This window comes from Talpa occidentalis, unplaced genomic scaffold (genome assembly GCF_014898055.3).
Source record: "Talpa occidentalis isolate TD23 unplaced genomic scaffold, MPIMG_talOcc4v2.1 talOcc4.4, whole genome shotgun sequence".
Classification (NCBI taxonomy): Eukaryota; Metazoa; Chordata; class Mammalia; order Eulipotyphla; family Talpidae; genus Talpa; species Talpa occidentalis.
Genome location: NW_023604295.1, coordinates 65469374 through 65484777, shown reverse-complemented (window position 1 = coordinate 65484777; position 15404 = coordinate 65469374). Strand labels below are relative to the sequence as shown.

Below are 15404 nucleotides of genomic sequence, written 5' to 3'. Positions count from 1 at the left end.
CGGGCAGATGCACAAAACACACTGCTGAGGGGTGCAGCGGGCGAGACAGGAGAGGTCTGGCACACCATGTGGGACTCTCACCAGCGGGCCAGGATCAAACCAGTGCTGTAGAGGCCGCGGACAGCTTCATAGCTTGGCGCTCAACCACCTGCGCCACCAGGGAAGGCCCAGTTCTTTTTCTTTGTATGAATGCAGAGACTATCTTGAAGGCAGATAGGCCTAACCTGGTCTATTATCTCTTTTCTATAATTTAAGGAACAAATATTTATTTTCAAACTTATGTTCAATCTTACCAGAGAGCTTTATTCCCTAACTCACCCTCTAAGTCCAGTTTAGTAAAGTAGTTAACTGTTGAGAAGATGTACTGAACTTGAGATCTCCAAGTAGAAACCTATATTAAATATGTTAAAACTTGTCATTTATTGATATAATATTTTGCAGTAATACCTAGTGTCATCGCTCCTTTCAGTCAGTACTACATAAAAAAAAATATTTCTTCAAGGTAAAAAAAATTCTACTGCCAGTGGTGAGAAGATAATTACCAACATTGTTTTTATTTCTTAGGCTGACAAAAAAGTAGCTGATGGGTATGGTGTCTCTGAAAATAGCAAGCTTGGTCTTGTTTCTTTATCTTGAATTTACAGAACATCTTTGATAATAAATACTTTGATATCTAGAAATTTGATTACTTGCTGTGAGCACAGTGAAGAGTACCCTCAAGGCTTGTAATATAATGCTTTTAAAACTGATGATAGCACTGGGTAAATTTCAACCTAGAATACCTGTGTTTCAGATGCTTATAGCACCTGAAACTTAATTTTCAATCTGCATTTATTTGATAGATTGTACATGAGCTTCAACTTTTCACCTTAATGTTTTCTTTGGTCGTAGTACATAATAGTGGTAGGGATTTTTTATTTGCTTTCTTGCTCAGACTGCTGTTTGCCAGCAGAAATAGTAAACTGTTACAGAGTGAAATGATGAGAAACAGACAGTGGAGAACTAAAAGAAATGGGAACTGCTGAAAAGGAACAAAAATAGAAAAATTGAAAAGAATCCTAGAAGCCAACTATATAGCATGGAAAAATATGGAATGATAAGAAAAAGTAAGTGAAACAAAACTCCCTGAAATACTTTTAAAAAAAAGTAAAAAATGTAGAGGAACTGTGCGTTTATGGTTGGGGAGAGGCAAAAAAGGAACAATTTAAAGATGAAGTTTTATGGAGCCCAACATAGTGATTAAAGATGTTGTTCACTGTTTCATTATCTTGTAGCAATTAAAATATTTCTATTGGTACATCAAATTAGAATAATACTTTTTTTAAAAAGATTAATTTTCTTCCTTTTAGAGCAGACTAGCTACTTACCATACTAACCTCCTTTGTTAGATTTCCCTTGTAATACTAGGGATTACCTTTATTTAAAAATGTCTTAATGACATTTTTGATAAAACATATCTCAATTTTAAAATAGTGGCTATTTTTTTCCATAGAGTCACAGTCACTTACTAGAAAATTACCATAATCTTTCACTCAATGAGAAATGAGATCACAGTTGCTAAGTAGTAATATTCATTAACAGATTGCAGTATTTTACTGTCTGTAGTAGTTTGTCTATGGCCCCTATTGTTTAGAGAAAAAGACCTTCTTTCTTATTTTGTGAGTTTCATTTTGGAAAAAGCTTTATTTTTTCCAAATAAACCTCTAGTCTTTATTATTTCTATAGGAGTTATAAGTTGCTTGAGCTGTTCTTTACTTTTGAATGTTAGTTGCAATTAAATATATTCCTTTGTTATCCACTGAAAAATTCTCTTCCTGACTGGCCCCTTAATTAGGTAGCATTCGTTCATTCATTCATTCAATTTTTAATAAATATATCTTGATAACATGTTTTATAATTGGGGTATATGTACTAAAAATGAATATAAATCCTGTTTTCAAGTTGATGAACATTTATTACATGGAAAAAAACAGAAAAGGAAGGAATTCCATGGAGAATGAGTAAAGATTTCGGTCTAGTGAAATTCTGAAGTGGGTCTTAAAGGATGAATATAACTACAGCTGGTCAAAAAGAAGCTGAAAAGTAGATACATAAATGTTAGAACTGACATACTATCTAGAAAGTTGAGGCAAAGATGAATTTTAACTCTTGACTTGATCATTACGTTATATAACAGTGTCTGTCTTACCCCACAAGTGGCAGAGTTACTGTTGACTGTCAGAGTTTGATTACAGATGAATCCCTACCAGTGAGTTAAGAGATCTATTATAGCAATTAGATTTTATTCAATCATGATGGCTGTTTTTAGCAGTCTGTAGAAGTTGTGTGTGTAATTGTGTCCTTACTTCTGGTGTGGGGGTTTTAGTTAGCAGGGCTCATGGCCAGCAAATGAAGTAGGAGAGAAAAATACAGTAGAACCTAGGAAGACAAAGAGGAACCATATCCTATCTCCAAAACCTGCTGAGGTCTTTTACCACTAAGCATCCAACCTGGTGACATGGGTGATATGCAGAGAGCTGGAACATTTTGCCAGAGTTGCACAGGATCCTGTTTTGAAATTTAGAGAAACTGAAGGTAGATCCTGCCCCCTGCTCTTAACTACACTTGAGCCTATACACTAAGCTACAGGTAAGATTCATGGAGTTTTGACAATTACATAGGCCTGTGTAACCCACAGTCTGTCAAGACTTAAAATATTTATTTCCATTATCCCCAAAAGATTCTGAGTGCTCCTTCACAATCCATTCACTCCACTCATCAAAAGCAATCATTGTTCTGATTTATCATCGTCTAGCTTTGCCTATTCTTGAACTTCATAAAATATATAAACAAAATGTACTCTTTTCATAAAAATTTTTCTCTTAGCATGTTTTTGAAGTTTATTCATGTTGTGTCTATTAGAAGCTGTTCCTTTTTGTTGGCTTGTGTTTTGGATTAGGTTAAAAATGCTATCTTTGCTTTTGGACTGACTCACATTGATACTGAGCCCAGCCTCAGTTCCCTCAGCCAATAAAAGGAAACAGAGTTTGAGGAGAAGCAAAGTAGTTTAATTTGTTGACAAACTGAGGAGAGCAGCTGACTCGTGTCTGAGAGACCACTGTCCTGATCTAGGGTCAGCATGTCCTTTTATAGGCATATGGAGATTTGGGGTGGGTGCCAACTTGCTTTTTTAACACCTGATGTTCAGCTTCCTTATTATCTTCTTAGGGATGTCCTTCCTTTTCCTTAGAATGCAAGAAGACAAACTTGTTAAATGCAAGACTCTTATCTGGTGGGGCTTTTCCTGTTTCACTGCATCACCACTGTTGGCTACAAGTTACATTTACTCAGAAGTGGTTGAGCAAGGTTTGAGGCCACTGTCTAATCTCTTTAAGAGGTACCTCTTTAGAGATACCTTTTTATCACTAATTCACTTTGGGGCACAGAATCTGTTCAGTCTTTCTGTACTACAAGGTCCAAATTATTGAATTCTTAGTTAACTTAGATTATAGACTGCAATTTCTTTTTCCTTAGTCACAGGATCTTTCCTGATACTTCTTTATTAGCACATACTGACATTTCTTCTAGTCAACCTGGAGTTATATAAGCTTTGTAAATATGGGGTCTACCTTTCAACATATCATAAGCAGTTAAAAATAGGATTGCTGGGCCTCCCTGGTGGCGCAAGGGGTTAAGACACAACCTATGAAGCTGTCCACAGCCACTGCATCATGAGTTTGATCCCCGACCAGGGAGATACCCACATGGCGCAGCAGACCTCTCCTGACTCGCCCGCTGCTCCCCTCAGCAGTGTATTTCAGTCAATCCACTTGTTCTATACCCTACTCTGTCTCTGGTGAATCCTCTCAGCCGCCTCCCCCTTCTGGCCTGTACCCTGGTTCTTGTATGCATAAACAAACAAATGTTTTAAAAAAAAATAGGATTGCTGATGTGTGCGTGTGTGTGTGTGTGTGTGTTTGTAAAGGAGAAATTTAAGGTACTGACTCATGTGATAATGGCAGTTGGCAACTTTGAGATCTGTAGGGTAAGCCAACAAACTGAAGACCCAGGGAGAGTAAGTATTGTGGTTCAAGTATGAAGGTTATCTGCTGGCAGAATTCTCTCCTGTTCAAGGAAGGTTAGTCTGTTGCTCATTTCAGGCCTTCAGTTGGTTAGATAAGTTTCACCCATGTTATGGAGGGCAATCTGCTTGACTCAGAGTCCACCAGTTTTAATGTCAGTCTTATCCCAAAACACAGAAACATCCGTAACAATGTTTAACCACATATTTGGGCATTGTGGCCCAGCCAAGTTGGAAAATTAGTGATCACATTGGTTTTCTAGCTTGTTGTATTTGTTTACCTCCCCTTCTATTGCCCACTTACTAAGTCAATTCTACTTTTTCAATTCTACTAAAGCAACTCCACCTTTGATGCCAAATTCAGTATTAGTTAAGATAGTTTTTCTTACCACAGAGAAGAAAGAGGACAAAAAGAAAAGGAAGAGAAAAAGGAGAAAGAGACAGAAACAGACAAAAACAAAGATAGAGACTCACAATAGTAGTGACTTAAATAAAATCTGAGATGGTTTTCCAGGGTTGTTCTGGCAATCAGTTGATGTTCAGACTCATAGTCATTAGGGTACTGTGTATTTTCCATCTCATGGTCCAAAGTAGATATTCCAGCTCTTGCTATTCAGTCTTCATAGCAACTAATACTAAGGGACAAAAGAGTACCCTTCATATTATCCCCACTCACATCTCTTGGGTCAGATTTAGTCATGACTACCTTTAGTGAAGAAGCAGTTTGGAAAATTAGCCTTAGCCTTGTACAATTAAAAATTCCATCCCTGGGCCTGCCTGGTGGTGCAAGGGGTTAAGTATCAGCACTATGAAGCTATCAGCAGCCACTGCAGCACGAGTTTGATCCCTGGCCAGGGAGCAAACCCATATGGCAAGGACCTCTCCAGTCTTGCCCGCTGCTCCCCTTAACAGTGTATTTCAGTCAGTCGCCTGTTCCATTCCCCACTCTGTCTCTGGTAAATCCTCTAACGTCCCCCTCCCCCCCCCCATAGCTCTGGCCTACACCTCAGTTCTTATATGCATAAATAAAAAATAAATATTTTTTAAAATTCCATTACTACAGAAGAAAGTGAAAGTAGATATTGAAGAACGATTCGAAGTTTAGAAAATACCTTGATCAGATAACACTGGAGAATGAAATGAAAATTAACAAGAAAATCTTTTAGGAAGAAAACCAATTTGAAAGATTGTACAAAAAGCAAGACATAGATGACAAAAGCCTTCACTAAGTGAATAAAAGGCGGATAGAAACTTGTGGTCAGATTTGAAAGATAGTTTCAATGGAGAATGAATAGAATTTGGTGATTGGTTGGCTCTGAGGTACAAAGAAAGAGCTATCAAGCTGACATGAAATATAGGCTCTATTACCTTAATGTGAATCCTGGTTTGAACATTTATTGAGAGGGCTTGTAAACTCTTGCCTTGGGTTCTTTATCTGCAAAGCAAAAATAGTAATTCATGTCACAGAATTTTATTGAAAGATTGAATGAGATAGCATGTAGAATGTCTAACTTTAGGAAAAAAAGATAAACTGAGCATAGAGTTCTTGGGAAGACTAATATCTAAAAGATAGGAGAAAGAGGAAAGGTCAGTAAAAGAGGCTAAAAGGGAATTCAAATAAGTTGGAGATGAATAAAGAATGGTGCCCAGGAAGCCAAAGTGGGAGAAAGTTTCTCAAAATTGAAGATGAATGACAGAATCATAAAGTATGGTAAGATAAAGGCCAGAAATAAATCTTTTTTTTCCCCCAAAGATTTATTTGTTTGTGCATACAAAAACTAGGGTACAGGGCGGAGGTGTGGGGGTGTGAGAGGATTCACCGGTGACAGAGTGGGGAACAGAACAGGCAGACCGACTGAAACACACTGCTGAGGGGAGCAGTGGGCGAGACAGGAGAGGTCTGCCTCCCCATGTGGGTTGCTCCCTGGCCAGCCAGGGATCGAACTCGTGCTGCAGAGGCTGTGGATTGCTTCAAAGTGTGGTGCTTAACCCCAGAAATAAATCTTTTAATTTAAACTGGCTTTGTTTTTAGGCTTATTTTAGGTTTTAATTTAGGCTTATTTATCAACAAGTTTATTTTATCAACAAGTTTCTGAGGAAAATAATTTTATCCACCATTTAGATAAGGAATCAAAATTTGGTTCATTACTAATAGATTATTTAAAATCTGGAGTAGTTAATCAAAATATACTCCAAGTAATTTAGAATTTTCTGTTGTCTAATTTGTTAAAATTCTTCATTTTTTTTGGTTAAAATTCTTTAAAACTGTGATTCAGATGCTAATCTATGATAAGAGGTTCAAGCCATGTCTCAACATGAATTACTTGCTTTTGTACCTCATCATAAAATCTGTGCAACAGCGCGTCGTTAGGTGATAGTAGTATGCTCTATAAAATGATCAGGTGGCCAAGATCCTCAGGTTAATTCTTAGTTTCTCTATGTAAAAGTACTTAAAATTATGTAGTTATTCTTTTCGCTCCGTGAGTATTTAGGATGATGAAATGTATGCATGTGGCATCCTATGTCTTATTGTCCCAGATTCCACACTTTTTTTTAGCAGTGGTGATATTTGCTTCAGGGTATACATCCTCGGTAAAGCTTGCAGTTCTTTTCCTGCTATAGATGAGAGTGGAATTCTTTGTGCTGCATTAATTAGCTCTGCAACTTCAGGCAAGTCAGTGAGTCTTTGTGACTCTCCATTTGATAAATTGGGTCAGACTATTTATCCTGTACACCTCAAAGGTTTTATTAAGACTCTAGTGTGAAGTGCTCTTTAACTTAAGCACCAAATAAACATAAAGCATTATTTATTAGGCTGGTCACTTGTCCTTACCCAGTTAACATAGGAATCAGCATAGCATTTCATTCCTGGGGCAAATCTTCACTCCCACTGATCAGGAATCTTCTACCTTACCGTAAAGAAGGTAAGAATTTCCTCATGGGGCCTCCCCTGGTGATGCAGCGGTTGAGCGCTGGGCTGCGAAGCTACGCACAGCCTCAGTAGCACTGGTTCAATCCCCGGCCGCCAGGCAAGGGTCCCACATGGCGCGCAGACCTCTCCTGCCGCCCGCTGCTCCCCTCAGCAGTATACTTCATCACTCTGCCTGTTCTGCTCTCCGCTCTGGCTCTGGTGAATTCTCTCACCCTCCCGCGCTTCTGACTGTACCCAGTGCTTATATGAATAAATAAATAAATCTTTAAAAATATAGATAGGGCCTCCCCGGTGGCGCAGCGGTTGAACGCTGGGTTGCGAAGCTGCCCGCTGCCTCTGCAGCGCCGGTTCGATCCCCGGCTGCTCCCCGGCCACCGAGGGTCCCACATGGCGCGCAGACCTCTCCTGCCGCCCGCTGCTCCCCTCAGCAGTGTACTTTGGTCCTTCTGCCTGCTCTGCTCCCCGCTCTGGCTCTGGTGAATTCTCTCACCCTCCCGTGCTTCTGACTGTACCCAGTGCTTGTATGAATAAATAAAATAAATCTTTAAAAAAAAAAATAAAAAAATAAAAATAAAAATATAAATAAATAATTCTTTAAAAAAAATTTCATCATGGAGGAATGTGGGCAGTGCCCATTGTCCTCTGGAAGCATTTCACCTTTTGAATTTTAGATTTAATTTAATTATCATTTGAGCATTGAGCTGCAAAGATTGGCAGTAGTTTTCATTTCATTATTATTTACATACCTGGTTTTCTTTTCTACATAAGTTCTAAGTAATAAAGTAGACTTATATAGACTATTTGGAAAATTAGTTGAATATTAAAGGGTCATATGGAACCAATTGCAAGATGATGCTGCTGTGCTCACTAAATTTTTAAAATTTATGTGTAGTTTTGTTTTAAAGATTTATTTATGAATACAAGAACTGGGGTACAGGCCAGAGGTATGGGGCGTTAGAGGATTCACCAGAGACAGAGTGGGGAACAGAACAGGCAGATGTGCTGAAATACACTGCCGTGGGGAACAGCAGGCAAGTCAGGAGAGGTCTGCCGCACCATGTGAGTAGCTCCTTGGCCAGGGATTGAACTCCGTGCTGCAGGGGCTGTGAATAGCTTAATAGGTTGTATTGTAACCCATTGTGCCACCAGGGAGGCCCATCTGTGTGGTTTTAAGAATGTTATAGTGCTAAAGTTTCTAAGACAAAGGGGCTAAGATTGCTAATATGACAATAAAGGAGTCTATGTCGGTTTCACTTGATTCCTTCTTTCACCCATGTTTACATCCAAAGAGATGGTATCTGTTGATTTAATGCTTTAATGATCATAGAAAAGAAATGAAGATGAGAACTAAATATATTAATCATAGTAGTGTCTTGCTATAATATGAATTTTTCAAGTGTACAAAGTATCTGTGATTGCTGTAATACTTTACTACAAATTGTAGAAGAGACAGTTGTAACTGCAAATATTTAAGAGGAAGACCTAAAAAGAAATGGTTTATCTTCTGAGAAGTCATGAAAAACTAATGAAAGGTTGAAAATCACTTTCTGCTTTGGTCAAAAGATGGCACTATTGCTGTGCTGATTGTTTTCTCTTCAATTTGAGCTTATCTTTTTAAATGTAGAAAACAGTTAAATTCAGTGAACTAATTAACACTGACCCTCCCAACAGAATGCCAGATTTCTAATCAAGGACCAGAAAAATGGAATTTATATTTTTTAAAAATTGCATTCCATTGTTTTAATCGCTATTTACAAAAATTTTCTCTGAGATTCAGATTTGCCATGGGAACAATAGGACACTCTGCTTTATTTTTCAGTTTGGCTGTCTGAAATATACTTCCTTTGGATTTTTAATAGCTGTTAGTGTTCCAAAATATTTACAGTTTTAAAAATTTTTTCAAGATCGTTGAACTTATGCTTTCGTTAAGGTAATAATACTTTTTATTCGTTGTTCAAGCCATTAAAATCAGGTAATCATTTTCTTTTTATTTTCATCAGTCACTGTGCTTTACTTGTTGGTAGTTAGAAGAATGCATGGTCTACATGTAAAGGTACCCTCTGTTTTTGAGCTGGCAGATAATACGCTCTATGGTTTCTAAGCCAGTATCTTCAATGGCTTGATTTTCTATGTTTCTTCAACCAGATATTTCAAAGATGAAGAAATATAGGGAAAAGCACTGAACAAAATAGACAGAATGAACTCCTGAAAAAATGGTTTCATTATTGACTGAGTGTTTTTAGAAAATGCAAATGTACAAATCAAAACATTTTTGGGGAGGTGGGGAGGAATCTGTGGTGTATTGAGAGAACACAACGGAATCCAGTCTCTTCTTTATATTTAAAGTAAGAAAATATTGGTTTACTGCATACACACCCAGGTGTGCCTATGTATTGCTTTTTAAAGTTAGCATTTAAATGATTTCATTTTAAGAAGTAAAAATGATTATGGAGGGGAACAAAACTTTCATCATATAACTATGTGGCTACTTTATCATGTAAATACACTAACAAGATATTTTATATAACTTTGCAATATAACTCTGTCAAGTCAAAAATACAAGTACAAAATCTTATTTAAAACCTATGAGAGGGCCTCCCCTGGTGGCGCAGCGGTTGAGCGCTGGGCTGCGAAGCTGCCTGCAGCCTCTGCAGCACCGGTTCGATACCCGGCCGCAGGCAAGGATCCCACATGGTGCACAGACCTCTCCTGCCGTGCCCGCTGCTCCCCTCAGCAGTGTATTTCGTCACTCTGCCTGTTCTGTTCCCTACTCTGGCTCTGGTGAATTCTCTCACCCTCCCACACTTCTGACTGTACCCATTGCTTGTATGAATAAATAAATAAATGTTAAAAAAAAAAATAATTGGGGCCTCCCTGGTGGCATAGCGGTTGAGCGCTGGGTTGCAAAGCTGCCTGTGGCCCCTGTGGCACCGGTTTGATCCCCGGCTGCTCCCCGGCCACTGGAGGAGGGTCCCACATGGCGCGTAGACCTCTCCTGCCTCCCGCTGCTCCCCTCAGCAGTGTACTTCGGTCCTTCTGCCTGCTGTGGTGAATTCTCTCACCCTCCTGCGCCTCTGACTGTACCCAGTACATGTATAAACAAAAAACAAACAAACAAATAAATAAATAAATAAAACATGCCTCTCTTTAAAAAAAATAATAAAATAAAATAATTGATACATCACTTCACCCACTTCCCCCAGTAACGTTGGGGCAGTACCCTATAGTCTAACATTAATGTATTTTTAGCAAAAATATGAATAGTTATATCACATAGGCTAAACCTTGACCATAAATAGCCTTATATTAATTTAAGTCAGATTTTGAGGCCAAATGATTCTGCCACAAACTTAAGGAAAAACTCTAAGTTGTAGAGTTTTTTTGGATTTTTACATTGCAGTATAAGAGAGAGTAGATCTTAAGTACCATTCAGGTATGCTCTATGAAATTCCAAAAATCAGTCAATGATTTCTGTTTTTAAATGAGGAAAATTTAACTTGATATTGTATTCTACTTAATGGTTTCTTTTTTGTAGACTATGTTTTTTTTTTTAAGCTGTTTCATTAACTAGGTGGCTTAAGTACAAACTGCATTTTATCCATTTCCATAATATACTGAAGTATTGCCCTGGCTCTGTATTATAATTGGACATTGTATGTTGAATAATATATAAAACCCAAGATAAATGTTTACTAGCTTTCATTTCAGTTTAAAGTATTTAGCTTTATACTTAATCTAATCAACACAATACTTTTGCTTCATCTACTATAGTTAGTGTTGACATCTTTTTCTACTTTGTACTTATGTGATTAGAACGTTCTGCTGACCATCTCTCTAGCTTCAGTTATAATTCAATGGTAAGTAATGCGAGTCTTAATACAACTTTGTTATAATTTCATGCAGCAGTGTTAGTGTTATAAGCATGGGTGAAAAATGTCACATTATTCCGGATCTTATTACGTTGTGAAACTTACAGTTTTTGAGAAGCCATAGGGCCGTAGCACATTTGGAGAAGGTTAACTGAGGATAACATTATTCTAAAATGCTTGCTGTTTAGTTAGTTGTTTGGTTTGCATTCTTATTAACAGGGAAAAAAGGCTAAGTTTGCATGGCACAGAAATTTACACAAGCATCGAGAACCCTTTTACCTTCTTTCTACCAGATCACACATCTAGCATGTCTTGTTTTTCTTTTCTAATCCTGACTTATGTTTTTATATGGTCATTACAATAACCATGCCCGTTTATTGGCGTTATTTGAGTGTCCCTAACTCCTTAATGTTTATTTCCCCTCCAGAATTTTAAATTTCTTAGTTGTTTTAAGTTCTTCTAGCAGTATCATTCTCCCATTCTGATTGGAACCACCCTGAGGCAATACAACCCTTCTCACACTCTACTAACTGTCCTGAAAATACATATATAGACTTTTGTTTATCATGTGAAATCTATAATAGATGATATCTATAATAATATCTGGTTCTTATGGGCTGTTTCAATATATGTGAAGTATTATGGAAGCAGTATTATGGAAGTAATAGGCAAACACTATATTTAGACACTTATGTTTTAAGAGTGTGGTTATATGAACTCTAGGAGTGAGTTTTTTTCAGATCGCCTGTTTTCCCTAATCTTTAAATACAGATTTATGATTCTCTGAAACCCATAACTACTACATACAAAAGGGCATAAATGGCATTTCAGCAATAACTGGCAACAGCAGAACAGCAACAACCATTTGATAGGACTCATTCACATTTTGCTTAGGATCTTGAATTTAACCCAACTTGTAAAACAGCCTTTGTGTTGTCACACACAATTTTCATGTTTAGAAATTGATGTGAGCAGTTAAGTTATGCCCACTTAATTTTAGAAAGATAAATTATAGATATTGGAATCAAAACAAAGCAGAAGAATCAGCCAGCATTGGCAACATTATAGAAATTAATTAAAATTTCCCTCAAGCCAAGAACATATTGTTTGTAAATGATGAGGCTTCAATGTACTTTTGTTCAAATGTAATAAGAAAGAATCATATTTACTTGATTAGGCGCTGGGCTTTACTAATTATGAAACTAATAATCAAAATAAACCCTATCATAGGAATTTAAAGATAATCTGAATTCAAATACTGCATATATCCTTTGTACAGTAATCTAACTTCTTGAAGAGAATCATATACTCATTGATATAGTTAATAGAATATTATTTAAAATAAGTGTAGTTGTAATTTATACAATTTTAGCAAAATCTGCTGATGCCTTACTATGTCACTGTAAAAAAGAAAAAGCTGCTTTCAGATGTGCTATAAGAAATTTCCACTAACTGGCTAAACTATACATATTTATTATCTTACTCTTCTGGAAGTATAAATTTCCCATTAAGTTATGCAGGAACCCAGGACAGCATTGTATGGGCCCATATCAAGGTAGAATAAAAATAGTCCATGATTTCTTATCTGTGCTTTCAGTTACTTTCTTTGTTTCACTTTGTACTCCCACCACATTTCACCAGGCATTTTCAAAATCCCCTTTAGCTTGTAGGTCAGGTCATGGCCTTTGTGGATATAGTCCTTGCTGTGAGAGGTTCTCTCCATCTTCTTGATACACTATTCCTCCTCTGTCTGCATATCATCTTTCAGAAATGTGTTGAAATCTATTGTTAATATAAAATTTTGTCTATCCTATTCACTTTATTGTTTTGACCTACTACTTAAAATAATTATATATGTTTTACATCATTGTTCTTTTTTTTTTTTTACAGTGTTTGCTTTCTTTTCTCAGGTGTAGTCCTCAGAATGTCCACCACCAATTCACCCGTGAACTATCACCATAGTCGCTTGTGCTCTTCCCTCCCTCATTTTGATCCCTCCCCCCTGCCCTGAAGAATGTTTCCAATTTATAGTTGTCTGTTTATATTTTTTTAAAGATTTATTTATTTATGCATACAAGAGCTGGGGTACAGGCCAGAGATGCAGGGGTTTGACAGGATTCACCAGAGATAGAGTGAGGAACAGAACAGGCAGATTGACGGAAGTACACTGCTGAGGGGAGCAGCACGTGAGACAGGAGAGGTCTGCTATGCCATGTGGGTAGCTCCCTGGCTGGCCGGGATCGAACTCGTGCTGCAGAGACTGCGGATTGCTTCATAGTGCAGTGCTTAACCCCTTGCGCCACCAGGAGACCCCTTGTTGTCTGTTTATAAAAATTTTTTCTTCAGATTTATTTATTTATACAAGAACCGGGATACAGGCCAGATTCGTGGGAGGGTGAGAAGACTCACCAGAGACAGAGCGGGGAACAGAATCGGCAGACTGACGAAATACACTGTGGAGGGGAGCAGCGGGCGAGACTGGAGAGGTCTGCCACACCAGGTGGGACCCTCGCTGGGCAGCCGGGATCAAACTGGCACTACAGAGGCTGCGGACTGCTTCACAGCGCTGCGCTCAACCGCCTGCACCCTCAGGGGAGGCCCTATAAAAATAATTTTTGAACCACCACATTAAAGGGTTTCTAAGGAAAGAGAGAGAAAAAGTTTTTCACCCTTTTGCTTGTCTTGAATTAGAATTATTCATTCCTTTAATAACTGATAATAGAGAATAGAATTTGAACTTATTGTGATGCTGTGGATCTTTATTATAAACCTCAGTTATTAGAATATTCTGTAGTTCTTTAAATATAGATGTGAGATATGGGGCTGAATGTACTCTTAAATCTAGTAGGTTCTGAAACATGGTTTCTTGAAAAAAAAAGTTTTTGATTAGTAATTGTTTTGGGGTTATCACTAACAGCAGGAGGAAAAATACTGTAGTTTGCTCTCAGTAGATGACCTTCACTCTTGTTACTCTCTCAATACCTGAGCTGTTTATCATGCAGTGGCATCTGCCATCAAACACCTTTGTTACTTGTCTGTGTTCCCATGTAGTTTCCCATGTACAGCTGGAATCCCATCTTTTCTGAAGCTGTCTCCTCCAACTGAAGTTTGAAGCCCTGGGATTATTATTCTCCTGGACTTTATTTTACAAATATGTTCAACTCTCCCCATTAAAAACAAAGCAGGGGCCTCCCCGGTGGCACAGCGGTTGAGCGCTGGGTTGCGAAGCTGCCCGCGGCCTCTGAGGCGCTGGTTCGATCCCCGGCTGCTCCCCAGCCACCGGAGGAGGGTCCCACATGGCGCGCAGACCTCTCCTGCCGCCCGCTGCTCCCCTCAGCAGTGTATTTAGGTCCTTCTGCCTGCTCTGCTCCCTGCTCTGGCTCTGGTGAATGCACTCACCCTCCCGCGCTTCTGACTGTACCCAGTGCTTGTATAAACAAAATAAACAAACAAACAAATAAATAAAAACAAAGCAAAACCAGATTCCTTCCCATCTTTTCCATGAAGCTAGTCTCATCTATGAAGCCATCCTAATTTCCTTTTTAAGTTCTACCTCCTTTAAAATACAGGCATTTTTTTCAGTGTCTGTGCTTAGTGTCTCCCTTTTTCCTTCCACTTTTCCTGGGAAATCCTAGTTATTCCCATAACTTCAACTGTTGATAAGCCCTAACCCCTTTTCCTGAAGTGCAGAAGCTCCTTCCTGCTTACCCATTAACTCCACTCAGTGTATTCAAAGGCAAATCCATCATTTCATGCTCAGCCCACTCTTCCTATCCTTTAATGAACAAAACAACAAAGCAGTCAATCGCATTCTGTCTTTCCCATATTGATCCATCTACCTACCATGTTCCTAGTCATCCAGGGGTACATGAGGAAGAAATAGTTGAACTTGTTCCAAAATATATATTTACCCCTGTGTTCATAGCAGCATTATTCATAATAGCCTAGACAGAATCAAACCTAAATATTTTCCCTTTGACTGATGACTGGATAAAGAAGCTGTGGTATATTTACCCAGTAGAATACTGCTCAGCTATTAAAACAGATGGAATCTTACCTTTTGTAACAAACACAGATAGTACTTGAGGTGATTATGCTAAGTCCAAAAGTGAAAGAGAAATACTGATGGTTTCACATATATGAATATGAATAACCTGAACAAACAGACTGGCGAAACACACAGAAAGAACTCAGATTCTGAAAAATATAGTCACTACTAAGGACATCATGACAAGGGAGTAGGAGCAATGGGTGACAGAGGATCAATTTGATAGTGTGATGGCAGTAGAACTTTGGTGGTAGGTGGGTAGAGCACATACACATATTGAGAGATGAACCTACTCCAGAAAATAGATATTGACATATCTCTCTATATATATATATTTGTACAGGGATGGCAAATTAGTAAATCTGATTCAATAAAGAAAGAAATATTTGTAAGTCTACAAAACATCCAAAGTTACTATAATCTGAATCAGAGGTTAGTTTCAAGTTTTTAAACTTACTTGCGTAAGACTTCATCTTCTTTTTTTTTCCTTTTTGT

General features: G+C 38.1%; 1 protein-coding gene across 7 annotated transcripts in view; it reads left to right on the top strand.

Moving 5' to 3' along the window:
• NSUN3 (NOP2/Sun RNA methyltransferase 3) overlaps window positions 1-15404 on the top strand; it is a 79380-nt gene that overhangs the window by 25378 nt on the left and 38598 nt on the right. The gene's annotated exons all lie outside the window — the stretch shown is intronic.